General features: G+C 43.1%; 1 pseudogene; it reads right to left on the reverse strand.

Annotated features, from left to right (window-relative positions):
* Nucleotides 1-5,097: 5,097 nt before the first annotated feature.
* Nucleotides 5,098-6,039, reverse strand: LOC105871004 (AP-3 complex subunit sigma-2-like; annotated as a pseudogene).
* Between the last annotated feature and the right edge of the window lie 10,412 nt (nucleotides 6,040-16,451).

Consider the following 16,451-nt stretch of genomic DNA (forward strand, 5'->3'; position numbering starts at 1 on the left):
TAAGACATAGGCTTACAGAGCATGATACATATGCCACAGATGACCACCAGACCCACTGTCACAGCAAAGGGAGAGAAAAGGAAGGGCAAAAAGGCATGGTTTCAGTCTTGTTTTATAGTGCCTGGATTGGGACTTCCCTGTGGAACCACTTTGATTGGACAGTTAGGAGTTGCATGACCTGAGTCTTAACTATGCATGCAGGTTGCTCTAGTTCAATTTCCAGACTCTATGAAACCTATGCTGCTTGCCCCGTGTCCAATGTGGAGTCCTCTGTATTCTTTTGCAGCTAACCCACTGAGTTATGATTGGTAGATTCATAAAGTATTCCCTCCTACCCCAGGTATGGCAGCCGCTTGGGAGAGGATTAGGATGGGATAGGACCAAGATGGGGGCCAGGGGCCCACCCTTGTCCTTCTTCCCAGGTGGGGCAATTGCACCAAGGCAACAGCACCCACTTTCGTCCCTAGGAGACCTGGAATCCCTTGATATCTACCTAACAATTGTAAGGGCTTTGGCTTTTACTCTCAGTTAGTTAAGAAACCATCAGAGAATTTTAAGCAGAGGACATAATCTAACTGCTTGCAATCTTCAGAATAGACTATAAGGGAGTCAGAAAAAAGTCAAGGATGACTCTTGGTTGGGTGGTTGTGACTTTTACTAAGATAGGGATAATGCAAAAAGGAAAGAATTTTAAGAAAAAGGTATGTTTAATTTGTAATATATTGAATGTGAGTGACTGTAGGACATCTAAATGGAACTGGATATAATGGTTTGATTGAAACCACCCTTTATGGCTAGGCACAGTGGTGCATATCTGTAATCCCAGCACTCTGGGAGCCCAAGGCAAGAGGATTTCTTGAGCTCAGGAGTTTGAGACCAGCCTGAACAAGAGTGAGACCGCATCTCTACTAAAAATAGAAAAATTAGAAAACTAGCTGGGTGTCATTGTGTGTGCCTATAGTCCCAGCTACTCAGGAGGCTCAGGCAAGAGGACTGCTTAAGCCCAACAGTTTGAGGTTGCTGTGAGCTATGATTATGCCACTGCACTCTACCCAGGGTGACAGAGCGAGACTCTGTCTCAAAAAAAAAAAAAAAAGGAAACTGCCCTTTATGAAATTAATGAAGAACCACAAGGTAGGAAATGTGGAAATGTGGTAGGGGAAATACACACACACACACACACACACACACACACACATACACACACATAACCAGCAACTGTTCCCTAGCTTGCTTTCCTGTAATTGCTTACTAGTCAGGAATCACAGCTCATGGTCACAAAGATTCTTAGCTTTCTTCATTGTTCTCATAGATAACATCCCCCTTATGAAACCTGAGGCTAGTTTTTGAGATAGTTTCTAGACCCTAGATTCTAGTAGAATGGCTGACCCACCCAGACCAGTGGCCCATACCATAGAACTGACTCAACTGGTATTGCAACCGAACCCCACCCAAGAATCGACTCAGCAAAGAAGACAATTTCTACACTCATATGGTTCCGCCCCAAACCCAGCCAATTAGCAGATGCAACTGCCTAGACTTCTGCCTGCCAAACTGTCTTTAACCCTTTGCACTCAGATATCGAGTGTGGATAATGTCAAGTGGATAATGAGAAAAAAGCAAGCGAGTGCAAAGGGTTAAAAACCCTTTCTCCCAAATTCTCAGGAAGATGGATTTGAGAAATTTCTTCCATCTCCTCAAATGGCACCTGTGATATTAAACTCACTCTGCTGTAGCACCTGCTGACTCAGTGTATTGGCTTCCTCTTGAGCAGCATGCAGTGAACCTGGTAAGGCGGTAATATGATCCCTAGGGAAAGATAGGGATGGATTCAGGGTAATCGATTTGGGAATCATTAGTGTTTATTAGTAGTCAATGAAGTCATGAGAGTGAATGTAATCATCTAAAGGAGTCTATAACATATAAAACATATGTGTGTATTTATATTTATGTGTGAATGATAAACACCAAATCATGATCTGGCTACCTCTGAGTGAAGGGAGATGGATGGAGCCCACTGGAAAAGAGGTACCAAAAGTATATTTAACCGAGGAGGTAATATTTTAGTTCTTGAGTTGGATGATAGGTATATGGATATTCATTCTATTAAACATTATTCTTTAATTCAATTTAGGTGTCATTTTTACATATTAGATTGTAAAAATCAGTCCCACTGGAAAAAGTAAATACAAAAGAGGGCCAAGAGTAGATCCTGGAGTGGGTCAGAAGAAGCCAGCAAAGAGTGGAAAACAACAACAACAACATAGAAGCAAGAGGTAAACTTGAAGAAAGGAGTAATGTGAAAGCCAAGAGTACAGAAAGACAGCTAAGGAATTGATCTGCAGTGTCACAGTCTGCAGAAAAGTTGGATAAAATGAATTTATGCAAGAGAAATGAAAACATATATCCATGCAAAGATGTGTATGTGAATGTTAATAGCAGCGTTATTCATAATAACCAAAAGCCATTAACCCAAATATCTATCAGGCCGGGCGCTGTGGCTCACGCCTGTAATCCTAGCTCTTGGGAGGCCGAGGCGGGCGGATTGCTCAAGGTCAGGAGTTCAAAACCAACCTGAGCAAGAGCGAGACCCCGTCTCTACTATAAATAGAAAGAAATTAATTGGCCAACTAATATATATATAAAAAATTAGCCGGGCATGGTGGCGCATGCCTGTAGTCCCAGCTACCCAGGAGGCTGAGGCAGAAGGATCGCTCGAGCCCAGGAGTTTGAGGTTGCTGTGAGCTAGGCTGACGCCACGGCACTCACTCTAGCCTGGGCAACAAAGCGAGACTCTGTCTCAAAAAAAAAAAAAAAAAAAAAAAAAAAAAAAAAAAAACAAATATCTATCAGCATGGATAAATAAAAATGTGGTATGCCCATACAATGGATAATACGTACAATAAAAAGGAACTAACCACTGACACATGCTATAAGAATGAACCTCAGAAATACTACTCTGTAGTATTTGTAAAAGAAGTCACACACAAAAGACCACACATTATATGATTCTATTTACATAATATGTCCTGAAAGGAGTTAAATCTATAAAGACAGAAAGTCTGGTTGCCTACAATTTGCAGTGGGAACAGAATAACTGCAAATGGGTACATGGAATCTTTTCCTGGGGTGTTGGAAATAGTCTAAAATTGGAATGTGGTGATGGTTGCACAGCTTTGTAAATTTATTAAAAACTATTGAATTGTAAACTTAAAGTGAATGAATTTTTATGGTATGTAAGTAATATACCAATAAAGCTGTTTTTATTATTATTTTTTTTAATTATTGTTTTTTTTTAGACAGAGTCTCACTCTGTTGCCCAGGCTAGAGTGCCGTGGCATCAGCCTCGCTCACAGCAACCTCCAACTCCTGGGCTCAAGCAATCCTCCTGCCTCAGCCTCCCGAGTAGCTGGGACTACAGGCATTCACCACCATGCCCAGCTAATTTTTTCTATATATTTTTAGTTGGCCAATTAATTTCTTTCTATTTTTGGTAGAGACGGGGGTCTCACTCTTGCTCAGGCTGGTTTCAAACTCCTGACCTTGAGCAATCCTCCTCCCTTGGCCTCCCAGAGTGCTAGGATTACAGGCATGAGCCATCGCACCTGACCCAAAGCTGTTTTTAAGAAGACACAAAATGAAAAGGCAAGCCACAGACTGGAAGAAAATATTTGCAAAACGTATATCCAACAAATAACTCATATCTAGAATATATAAAGACCTCTGACAACTCAGTGATAAGACAAACAACCCAAATTTTTTAAATGGGCAAAATATTTGAAGAGACACTTCACCATAAAAGATATATAAGTAGTAAATAAGCACAGGAAAAGATGCACAATATCATTAGTCATAAGGGAAATGTAAGTTAAAATCACAACGACATACACTAAACACCCACTAGAATGGCAAAAATTAAGAATGACCATACTGGCCGGGCGCGGTGGCTCACGCTTGTAATCCTAGCACTTTGGGAGGCCGAGGCGGGCGGATTGCTCAAGGTCAGGAGTTCGAAACCAGCCTGAGCGAGACCCCGTCTCTACCAAAAATAGAAACAAATTAATTGACCAACTAAAAATATATACAGAAAAAATTAGCCGGGCATGGTGGCGCATGCCTGTAGTCCCAGCTACTCGGGAGGCTGAGGCAGGAGGATCGCTGAGCCCTGGAGATTGAGGTTGCTGTGAGCCAGGCTGACGCCACGGCACTCACTCTAGCCTGGGCAACAAAGTGAGACTCTGTCTAAAAAAAAAAAAAAAAAAAAAAAAAAAAAAAAGAATGACCATACTTATTTCCTATGTCAACAGCCTAAAAAAAAAAAAAAAAAAAGAATGACCATACTAAATGTTGGCAAAGATAAGGAACTTTCATAGGCCGAATGTAAAATGGTATACACACTTTGGAAGACAGTTTGACAGTTTCTTAAAATGTTAAAGATATGCCTACAACATGACACAGTCATCCCACTCCTGTGCATATGTCCAAGAGACATGAAAACATATTGAAACTCCTCTTTATAAAATTAGTAAAAGGCCTTAAGTTGGGACCTGTGTTAGCAGGTCCTGTGGCTGAACTCAGCAAAGATATAGGCATAGTTTAAAAAAAAATAAAACGGTCTGAAGGGCCAGCCCTTTTCTACCTAGGGTACCTCACCAGCAAGTAAATGTGATAGGACCTCAGAAACCCATGGTGCTAAGGATGAAGACTTTAGTCAAAGAATGTGCTCAGTCCTCGTGCTGGGGTTCTGGGAAGCAAGTGGGCCTGCTCAATACAGTCCCCAACCCTCGGAGTGGCTGTGTATGAGAGGTAAAGGTGCAGGTGGCTTGGGCACGCTGACTCCCTCTGAGGACAGCAGGCCCCTCACACCTGCAGTGGCCATGTGCGTGGAGGGCAGCACAGCTGCACGTGTGAGAACTGAGCAGCCCTGGGCAGTGTCCACAAGAACCCCTTCCCCATCCCATGCCAAACAGTCTTCCCCAGACAGAAAGGTTCAGGGTCCTGAGTCTTGACTCTTATAAGGCTTACAGTGGGTTCTGTTTCCAGACTTGCCTGGCTTTGCTTGTTTTAAGGACTCTGGTTCAGTCCAATCCTCCACTCTCAGATAAACTGGAACAGGTTGGGGACTTTGATATTGAGATCGCCAATGTTGATGTTCCGAGGAATCTCAGGCAGGCTGGTATTTTTCACAGCAGATACAGCCTGCGCAGGGGCTGCTGAAAGGCCACCCTCGGATTTCTCCAGCCTATTTTGAGCTTCAATCTGAGCCACGATTTCATTCATGTTTATTTCCAACACCATCCCACCCATCACCACCTTCTGGAGGATGTAGTGCACCTTATCCGTATGGAAGATCAACTCCAATTCACACACATTTTCTTTCTTTCTTTTTTTTTTTTTATTTTTGAGACAGAATCTCACTGTGTTGCCCGAGCTAGAGTGCGGTGGCATGGGTCTAGCTCACAGCAACCTCAAACTGCTGGACTCAAGCAATCCTCCTGTCTCAGCCTCCCAAGTAGCTGGGACTACAGGCATGCACCACCATGCCCAGCTAATTTTTTCTATATACTTTTAGTTGGCCAATTAATTGCTTTCTATTTTTTTTTTAGTAGAGACGGGGTCTCGCTCTTGCTCAGGCTGGTTTCAAACTCCTGACCTTGAGTGATCCGCCTGCCTCGGCCTCCCAGAGTGCTAGGATTACAGGCGTGAGCCACCATGCCCAGCCAATTCACACATATTTTCAAAACACTTATCCAGAGTCTCCACAAAAACTTGGATGAGGTCCAAGATCCCAAGTTCACTCTCTGACGAATCCATACAAAATACAAAGTAGAGGGTAGCATAGTGTTGGTAAATCAGTTTATAGTCAGAGCCACCAAACTTCCACCCTCCAAGAAGTTACAAATGTTGTCATCCCACTTGAGGACTAGATGGAAAGTCTCTTGAACAATCTGCTGTTGAATTTTTTTGGGGAAATGCTGGTAGAAAGCGGAGCAACCGCCTCTTGCCATGATTGTTGAAAACCAGAATCACCTGAATCATCTTTGTCGGCCATGCTTCACTCAGCACCGGCTGTTCCCAGAGTCTCATATGTTTTTGTTTCTGTCTTTTTAGATATAGAGTCTCACTTTGTTGCTCAAACTGGATTCGAACTTCTGAGCTCAAGTGATCCTCTTGCCTCAGGTTCCTAAGTAGCTGAGACTACAGGCATGCACCACTGCACCTGGCTTCAGGTCTTTTTATACACATATGTTTCGAGATGGGGGTCTCATTATGATGCCTAGCCTGGAGAGTGCAGTGGCTATTCACAGGCATGATCATAGCACATTGTGGCCTTGAACTTCTGGCCTCAAGTAATACTCCTGTCTTGGCCTCCCAGCTAGGTGGGACTACAGACACACGCCATTGTGCCTGACTTTGCATGTTTTTGTTCCTCAATTCCTTTATTGCTGCATTTTTTGTACTTCTTTTTTCATTTTTTGCTTTTGTTTTTTGTAGCATGTCCTTTTTTTTCTTTTTCTATATACTTTTTTCTTTTTTGAGACAGAGTCTCGCTTTGTTGCCCAGGCTAGAGTGAGTGCCATGGCGTCAGCCTAGCTCACAGCAACCTCAAACTCCTGGGCTCAAGCAATCCTGCTGCCTCAGCCTCCAGAGTAGCTGGGACTACAGGCATGCGCCACCATGCTCAGCTCATTTTTTCTATATATATTAGTTGTCCAATTAATTTCTTTCTATTTATAGTAGAGATGGGGTCTCGCTCTTGCTCAGGCTGGTTTCAAACTCCTGACCTCCAGCAATCCACCCGCCTCGGCCTCCCAGAGTGCTAGGATTACAGACGTGAGCCACCGCGCCTGGTCTTATATACTTTTAAATTATTTTCTTAGTGGTTACTTTTGGGATTACAATGAACATCTTAAACTTATAAAAAACCTAGTTTGAATAATACCAATTTATGTAAAATAGTATACAAACACTCTGTTACTCTACATCTCTGTCCCTCCTATATTGTTACTGTCACAAATGACCTTTTTGTTTTATTTGGGTATTAGGACTCAGCTATGATTACATCTTAGTACACTGTGTGCCCATTAACATAGATTTATAATTGATGTTTGATTCATTTGCCTTTTGAATCATATAGGGAAAAAAAGATGAGATACAAACCAGAAGTATAATATTGGCTTTTATATTTACTTATATATCTACCTTTACCAGTGTCCTTTATTTCTTCACGTAGCTTCACATTACTGTCTAGTGTCCTTCATTTTCAGCCTGAAGAAATCCTTTTAGCATTTCTTATAGGGCAGGTCTACTAGTAACGGACTCCCTTAGCTTTTATTTATCTGGACATGTCTTAACTTCTTCATTCTTGAAGAGTAGTTTTGCTAGATATAGAATTCTTGGTTGACAGCTTTTTTTCCTCCCTCCGCACTTTAAAAATGGCCTCCCACTGCCTTCTGTCTTTCTTGGTTTTTGATGAGAAATCTGCTCACAATCTTATTTTAGAATTCCTTGTATGTAACGAGTTGCTTCTTTTTTGCAGCTCTTACGATTATCTCTTTTTCTTTGGCTTTTGAAAGTTTGATTATAATGTGTCTCTGTGTGAGTCTCTTGGAGTTTGCCCTACTTGGAGTTCACTGAGCTTCTTAGATTTGTAGCTTTGTCCCATTTTCTTTTATCATTTGTTCAACTTCTCTTCTACATACACACACACACACACACACACACACACGCACACACGCACTCCTCCACCTCTCCCTCCCTCTCTCTCTCACCCCGCCTACACACATTTTCCTGAAGAATTTGAGAGTAATTTGCAAGTATCATGCTTCTTGACTACTATATATTCAGTGAGTTTCCTAAGAATAAAGTTATTCTCTTTTAAAAATCACAGCGAAACCATCAAAATCAGAAAAATTGATATAATTCTATTCTTCAATTAACATTCCTTATTAAAATTTCATCAATTGTCTCAGTAATGTCATTTATAGCTATTGTTTTTTCTGGCCCCAAATGTAATCCAGGATCACTTACTTGTCATATCTCTTTAGTTATCTTTAATTTGGAACAGTTCTTTCATATTTCTTTGTCTTTCGTGACATTGACATTTTTGAAAAGTGGATGATTGTCATTCTAAAGAATCCCTTAATTTAGGTTTGTCTCGTGTTTTCTCAAGATTACACTCATGCTATTCATTTTTGACAGAAAAATCACATAAGTAATGTTGGGTCCTCAGAGCACTATGATAGGTTGTATACATGATGTTAGTCTGTTCCAGTTTGGCTAATGTTGACTTTGTTTACATGACTAGGTGGGTCTTCCAGGTGATGCCACTATGAAGTTACTATTTTTATCTTTGTAGTTAATAAGTAATTTGTGGGGAAATACTTTGAGACTATGTAAATACCCTATTTTTCTTCAAATTTTCTTTCATTAGTTTTGGCAGCCATTGATGATTCTTTCTTGTATTGGCTATAATTGTAATGGTTGCCAAATAAAGATTTTTCTACTATAACTCCATCGTTCTTTTTATATTTGTTAGCTGGCATTTTACATTTTACTCCAATTAAGAACTTTCCTTTTAAACTCTTTTATATAATCATTTATTATTTGTGTCAACATGAATTCATGGAATCTTATTTTATTCAGTGGGTTATAACTCATTACCAAAGTTATTTATTTTGATGCTCAAATTATCCCATCATTTCAAATTTTAATAATGTGTGCTAAGACAGGAATTTTAACTATATAATATTGAGCCATTATTTCTAGAAGTAATCATATAAAAGAAATCCTTCTTGAGAAGACTTACCTAGTTTTGTGATAACAAGATCACATCAATGTCACCGAGTGAGGGAATTACTTTTTCTACTTTTATACAATAGGGTATGTTTCAGTTCATTAAAAACTTATATCAAACCTTTAACATAAGCCAGTTGCCATGGCTCAACATATAAGTTAAAGAGAAAAGGAATTAAACTGACTTTCTCCTTTTTTTACTTGATCCATAGAGGAAATTAATTTTTTTCTTTTATTTTTTGAGACAGAGTCTCACTCTGTTGCCCAGGCTAGAGTGCTGTGGTGTCAGCCTAGCTCACATCAACCTCAAACTCCTGGGCTCAAGTAATCCTCCTGCCTCAGCCTCCTGAGTAGCTGGGACTACAGGCATGCACCACCATGCCCGGCTAATTTTTTCTATATATTTTTAGTTGTCCAGCTAATTTCTTTTCTATTTTTAGTAGAGATGAGGTCTCACTCTTGCTCAGGCTGGTTTCGAATTCCTGAGGTCAAACGATCCCCCCACCTTGGCCTCCCAGAGTGCTAGGATTACAGGTGTGAGCCACCACACCTGGCCTCTCTTTTTCTATCTCTCTCTTTCTTTCTTTCCTTAGGTAAGTAAATAAACTTGTTACTTTTACATATCCTAATCTCTGCATGAGAAATCTTCCTCCACCCAGGATGTGAGCACCTATTGAGCTTTTCACCCTTACACAGGGCAGTGGCTTATGCCGGTAATCCTAGCACCCTGAGAGGCTGAGGGTGGAGGATCACTTGAGCTCAGGAATTCCAGATCAGCTTGAGCAAGAGCCAGACCCCATCTCTACCAAAAATAGGAAAAATTAGCTGGGCGTGGTGTCAGGCGCCTGTAGTCCCAGCTACTGAGGAGGCTAAGGCAGGAGGATTGCTTGAGCCCAGGAGTTTGAGGTTGATGATGCCACTGCACTCTATTTGGGGCAACAGAGTGAGACTCTGTCTCAAAAAAAGAAAGTCTGGGGGAAGGGCAGCAGAAGGAATGTCAATCACAAAGGCCTGAGGCAGGAACTGAACAAAGGCCAGGGTGGAGGATGGGAATGGGGAGTGGGGTGGAGGATGGGGCTGGAGAGTTGGACAAGGTAAGTCTTCACTTTCAGCCTAGAAGCAGAGTTTTAAATAGGGATATTGCAGGATCTAATCAACCCTTTAAAAAGACCAGAGGATGTAATAGGTGCCCAATTAAACCAAGAGGCCTTAGTAGTAATGCAGGGTGAGAGATGACAGTGATTCAGACAAGTGAATGTGAATGAATTCAGGATACAACTTGAAGATGGAATCAATAGTGCTTCTGATAAACTGTATGCAGAAGGTGAGGTAGGGAGAAGGGGCAAAGATGACTCTCAGGTGTTTGCTGATTGGGTGAGTGGTGGTGCCATTTCCTGAGATAGGGGAGATGGAATGAGGAGGGTGTTTAGGGCAGAAAGGGGAAATAAAGAATTCCATTTGGCTGTTTGAAGACTGTGATGACTCATACACATTGAAGTAGCAGTATTTAACAGGTGATTGGGTATATAATTTGAGGCCAAGGAAAGAGGCTTGGGCAGGAGTATAAATTTGGGATTAATCAGTTTATAGATGTGACAGTTATCAACTGATTGCCTTTCAGCTCCAAATCCTCCCACCCTTCATTGCCTGCTTCACAAACATTGAGTTGGGACCTATCAATGCTTTTTCCTTAGCCAGTGGACATGATATTGAGCTTTGCCAGTAGAGGGTAGAGGACCCTGGTGAGACACTGATGGAGGGAAGACAGATATCTTCCTTGGTGGTCTCAATGTGCAAGAGCTCTCAGTGCACACAGCTTGTCCAGCACCAGCTCCTGCAGTGCATGGTAGTTGGCAGCACAGAGAGGCCAGCAGACTTCCCCAGTACGCTCAGGTGGGTTTGCAGTGAAGTGTCTCTGGCAAGACACCTCCAAGCAAGCACTCAGCTGAAGTATCTGCCATTCTGTGAGCCATCACCATGCTCTCTCCAACAAGGTCTAAATCTGTACTCTGGAAGGAGAGGGGTGATCTTCCTTGGGCCCTCTATCTGTGGTGGCTGTTCCTTATAGCTGATATTCCTATATTCTTTTTTTTTTTTTCTGAGACAGAGTCTCACTCTGTTGCCCGGGCTAGAATGCCGTGGCATCAGCCTAGTTCACAGCAACCTCAAACTCCTGGGCTCAACTGATCCTCCTGCCTCAGCCTCCTGAGTAGCTGGGACTACAGGCATGCACCACCATGCCCAGCTAAATTTTTTGTATATATTTTTAGTTGGCCAATTAATTTCTTTCTATGTTTCGTAGAGATGGAGTCTCACTCTTGCTCAGGCTGGTTTCGAACTCCTGACCTTGAGCAATATGCCCGCCTCGGCCTCCCAGAGTGCTAAGATTACAGGCGTGAGCCACCACGCCTGGCCCTGATATTCCTATATTCTTTATAGTTATCTTTATTATCTGATCCCTCATTTCTTCAATCCCATTATAATTATTTAAAGAGATAAGTTATTGAAATTACTGTGTAAACCACACAGTAATTCTTTCTCCTAATACAAATGAGCCTAAATGCAATACAAGCAAGATTTCCAAAGAGAGTGTAAATTGATCTCAACATGTCAGAGGTAAGGTCCCAAGAAATCTCTATATGTCTTTTTTTTTTTTTGAGATAGGATCTTGGTCTATCAACCAGGCTGGAATGCAGTGGCATGATCATAGCTCACTGCATCCTTGAACTCCTAGGCTCAAGCAAAGTGATCCTCCTGCCTCAGCCTCCCGAGTAGCTGGGATTACAAGTGCATGCCACCACATCCAGCTATTTAAAAAATTTTTTGTAGAAATAGAGGTCTCGCTGTGTTGCCCAGGCTGGTCTCCATCCAACTCCTGGCCTCAAGTGATCCTCCCAGCTTGGCCTCCCAAAGTGCTGGGATTACAGGTGCGAGCCATGTTGCCTGGCCTGTATGATATCTTTTATTTCGAATAGGTCAGATCTAAAGGCACATGGGATGGCATGTGGGTGAAGCAGGAGTACCTAAGTTCAGCTTCCTCTCTTGGCACACAGTCCCCTCTGATGTCCACTTTGGGAGGCTCTGGGTTCCCGCTGGCCTCCAATGCACATGGGTACCTACCTGCAGCTTGCTATGGCTTCTCTCAGTCAGCCACAACCAGAACTGGAATTTCTGTTGGTCTCTCAGAGTCTTGCATATGTAACAGATGATATTCTAAATCCAAAATGTGGCCGGGCGCTGTGGCTCACGCCTGTAATCCTAGCTCTTGGGAGGCCGAAGTGGGCGGATTGCTCAAGGTCAGGAGTTCAAAACCAGCCTGAGCAAGAGCGAGACCCCGTCTCTACTATAAACAGAAAGAAATTAATTGGCCAACTGATATATATATATAAAAAATTAGCCGGGCCTAGTGGCACATGCCTGTAGTCCCAGCTACTCGGGAGGCTGAGGCAGAAGGATCACTCAAGCCCAGGAGTTTGAGGTTGCTGTGAGCTAGGCTGACGCCACGGCACTCACTCTAGCCTGGACAACAAAGTAAGACTCTGTCTCAAAAAAAAAAAAAAAAAAAAAAAAAATCCAAAATGTTTGAAAATCATGGCCTGTCCCACTGTGTAGGCCAAGCCCCCAGGTTTACCTTGGCTGCTCCAGGCTGCTTGAACAGACATCCCTGAAGAGGTTCTTTCAAATGGCACCTCTAGACCTTGAAGCTATTGATTATATCACAACTGTCACACCTACAAGTGTCACTGGCCTCAGCCAATACAGCATCATGGAGATGTAGAAACAAGGGAGAGGCTGCCCATGTTTGTGCCTCCTTGTGCCCCTACCAAGGTGTTCAAATGTGTCTTGGTGTAAGGCCGGATAGGAGAAAAGATATGCAGGGTTTTTAGACATTGGAATGCTGGGTCCTTCACCAGGGACCAGGCAAATCCATTTCCCAAAAAGACAGAATTACCAAGTAAGGAAAATGGGTCATGAAGAAATTGCCAGTAGTGCTTGTAAACCCCAGAAATCCTGGGGCACAGGTGAGCACCTGGAAAAGCACTCCACTCTAGAAACATCACTTTCTTATCCATTATCATGTGGGTACCTTCGTTGGACTGTCTGGGAATTCCACCTCTGGATCTCAATTCATAAATCCAGGTTGTCCCAGGGGTGCTGTTGCCAGAATGCGGTCAGAAGTGCCATCCCGGTAGAGTTCTCTAGCTGAAGGCGCAGCCCATGGAAGTGGGGGGATATTTGGGCAGGGGACTGTGGAGAGGATTTCTCATTCTTCTGCCTCTCTGGACCAGTGGGAGTTTCTAGACAGCTGCCTTTGAAGAATTTACTTTGGCAATTGGGTGAAATAGCCCCTGAATATGTCTAGAGGCCATTACATTTTGCCTTGACTCATGGGAATGCCAAGTGAATAATGCTACCCTCATTTCAGCTAATAGTGATGTGGTCAGCTCACCAGGGAAGTTCACATTTTTGTCAGGAAGCTCTTGGTGAACTTGGTTTCTAGGCAAAACATTTAGATTCTCCCTGGGTTGAAGGAGGATAAAGCTAGCCTGTTTGCTCAGTTGGGTCCTGCAGACATCCTCTGCTGCTGTGGAGGTAGAGACAGAGCTTATAGGATCTCAGGTAGACACAGATCCTGCTGGATCCTCTGCTACTGCTGCTGTAGAGAGGGCCTGGGAATGTTCTCTAAATCCTGGCAGGCCAGATGTGAAAGCTGACTAGGAAAGCCAGGGACATCAGTGCAAAAGCACCTACCTGCTTGAGAATAAGGCAGCCCTGGGCACTGTGCCACTGCCACAGCTGGCTCCTAGGTGCCAGATAAGGCATGGTCAGGAGTAGCCAACCAGCTTTTAAATGCCAAAGACAGTACAGTGGGAGAGGTGGAGCTGACATAGTGACAGTAGGTACAGTGAACACAATAGGTGTACATGCAGATGGGCCCATGGGGCAGAGGTACAGTTGGTGATCATGGCATTATGGTGACAGATCAATACTGAAGGCATTTACAGAGGTAGGTTGATATAAATTCTAGGGACTTTTAATTTCTAGTCCTGCAGGAAATTAAAAAAGAAAAAAATAATAAAGAATAAATTCTAGGGACTTAAATCTACTCATGATATCATCCTGCCCCTTTTACAAAAATACTAAATAAGATTTCAACTGGACTCTACTTTTAAATTTCTTTTCATAGAGGTCAAGCTCCTGGTTTTGTGGTGCTTTGGGGTTATATATCTTGATTTTAGCAATAGCTGGGAAAAGTACGGATAACCTCACTCCAGAGTTCTACTAGGACTGGGCCATGAGGGTCTGTAACACATTAGGAGACAAATCAGGGTCTGTAATATATTAGGAGAATCCTCTAGAAGTCATGGTTTGTTGAAGGTCAAATTAGGTTAATACCAAAGTCAGAGAAGGCTAGAAAAGGTACATCATAATCTGATTGCCAGCCTCTGTTATGGAGTGCTTCTGGATGGTTCAAAGTCTTTCTCACAGTTGGTTGGATTTTCTCCAGGTGCGCAATAGTCCTGTTTCTACTTGGTGTCAAGTGGCTGGAGAAAGTAGACTCCCAAGATCTCCAGGTCATGTCCCTCCTCAGGAAGAACAAGTGTGCATGGGAAGAAGTCTTTAGCTGGTCCAGGAATTGAGCTGCTCTGTTCCTAAGGCTGCTCTTATCATTATTTTCTGTGTGTGATGCGGAGATGGGGTGCATTTTTGAGAAGTAAAATTTAGCCATTGGATCTGCTAGATAACTCAGATCTATGCATTTTATAGTAATACTGTCAGTCTTCCCTTATATTTAGATTTTACAAATTTTTTTTTTTTTTTTTGAGACAGAGTCTCGCTTTGTTGTCCAGGCTAGAGTGAGTGCCGTGGTGTCAGCCTAGCTCACAGCAACCTCAATCTCCTGGGCTCAAGCGATCCTCCTGCCTCAGCCTCCCGAGTAGCTGGGACTACAGGCATGCACCACCATGCCCGGCTATAGATTTTAGAAGCAGGTCTTCATCTGTGGAAGAAATGAGGTACCTAACTTTACAGCTAATAAGATCATTGTAGAGATGACTCGAGAAGAAAAAAACAGCACATAATTACCCTTGGTCAGAATAAGGATTACCTTCAGTGGTGACCTGTTCATGCTTTATTCAGAAGTTATGTTAGAAATAAAGTTTAAAATCATGTTTAAAAAACAGAGAAATTAAAGTACATGATAGAAAAAACAAAATGGTAAGGAATAAAAGGATAGAAAGTTAAAGGTAAGTAAATAAATGCCAAAGGAACATGTTATAAGTTCAACAAATCAAAACTAAAAGTAAGTAAAGCCAGCTAAGAGGTCAGCTGCAAGCATGCAGAAGGGACACTTGGCAGTGTAGTGATCTGGAGTCCAAGGGCCCTGAGCCTTGAGCCAGGCACATGGGGTCCCCAGAGCTAAACTAAGGAGCCTCCTATCCCATTATTCTTCTAAGACCAGAGGTCCCTGGAGGAGGGCCATGGCCTGGGCATGCCCTGGCTAACATGTCTGTGCAGTTAGACCTTCAGGGCTGTGGGAGTCTGATTAACTTGGGTTGTCCCCGATCAACCTGCCACACCCAGGGTCCAGCCAGGGAGCCATTACTCACCTGCTATCACCACTCATCGCCCCACCAGCAGGGCCCTTCTCCACCTAGTGGACATGTGTCCCTCATTCAAGAGGGCAGTAAACTGGGGACCCCATCTATCTCCTTAATATTCAGGGGCTACTTAAGGCCTACATGTCTAAGGAAGTCTTTCTAATACTCCTTCCTAGAATATCTGCTTTTCAAATCTTCAGAGGAGAGCCAAGTTCAAGATCACATGGTGGGCCGGGCGTGGTGGCTCACGCCTGTAATCCTAGCACTCTGGGAGGCCGAGGCGGGCGGATTGCTCAAGGTCAGGAGTTCAAAACCAGCCTGAGCGAGACCCCGTCTCTACCATAAAAATAGAAAGAAATTAATTGGCCAACTAATATATATAATATAAAAAAAAAATCAGCCGGGCATGGTGGCGCATGCCTGTAGTCCCAGCTACTTGGGAGGCTGAGGCAGGAGGATCGCTTGAGCCCAGGAGTTTGAGGTTGCTGTGAGCTAGGCTGACGCCACGGCACTCACTCTAGCCTAGGCAAGAAAGCGAGACTCTGTCTCAAAAAAAAAAAAAAAAAAAAAAAAAAGATCACATGGTGGCTCACACCTTTAATCCCAGCTACTTGGGAGGCCTAAGAGGGAGGATTGCTAGAGGCCAGGAGTTTGTGAACAGCCTGGGCAACATAGTGTGGTACCCTGCCTTTTTTTTTTTTTTTTTTTTGAGACACAGTCTCGCTTTGTTGCCTAGGCTAGAGTGAGTGCCGTGGCATCAGCCTAGCTCACAGCAACCTCAAACTCCTGGGCTCAAGCAATCCTTCTGCCTCAGCCTCCCAAGTGGCTGGGACTACAGGCATGCGCCACCATGCCCGGCTAATTTTTTCTATATATATTAGTTGGCCAATTAATTTCTTTCTATTTATAGTAGAGACGGGGTCTCGCTCTTGCTCAGGCTGGTTTCGAACTCCTGACCTCGAGCAATCCGCCTGCCTCGGCCTCCCAGAGAGCTAGGATTACAGGTGTGAGCCACCGCACCCGGCCGGGACCCTGCCTTTTAAAAAAAAAATA

The sequence above is a fragment of the Microcebus murinus genome, chromosome 19 (assembly GCF_040939455.1).
Source record: "Microcebus murinus isolate Inina chromosome 19, M.murinus_Inina_mat1.0, whole genome shotgun sequence".
NCBI lineage: Eukaryota > Metazoa > Chordata > Mammalia > Primates > Cheirogaleidae > Microcebus > Microcebus murinus.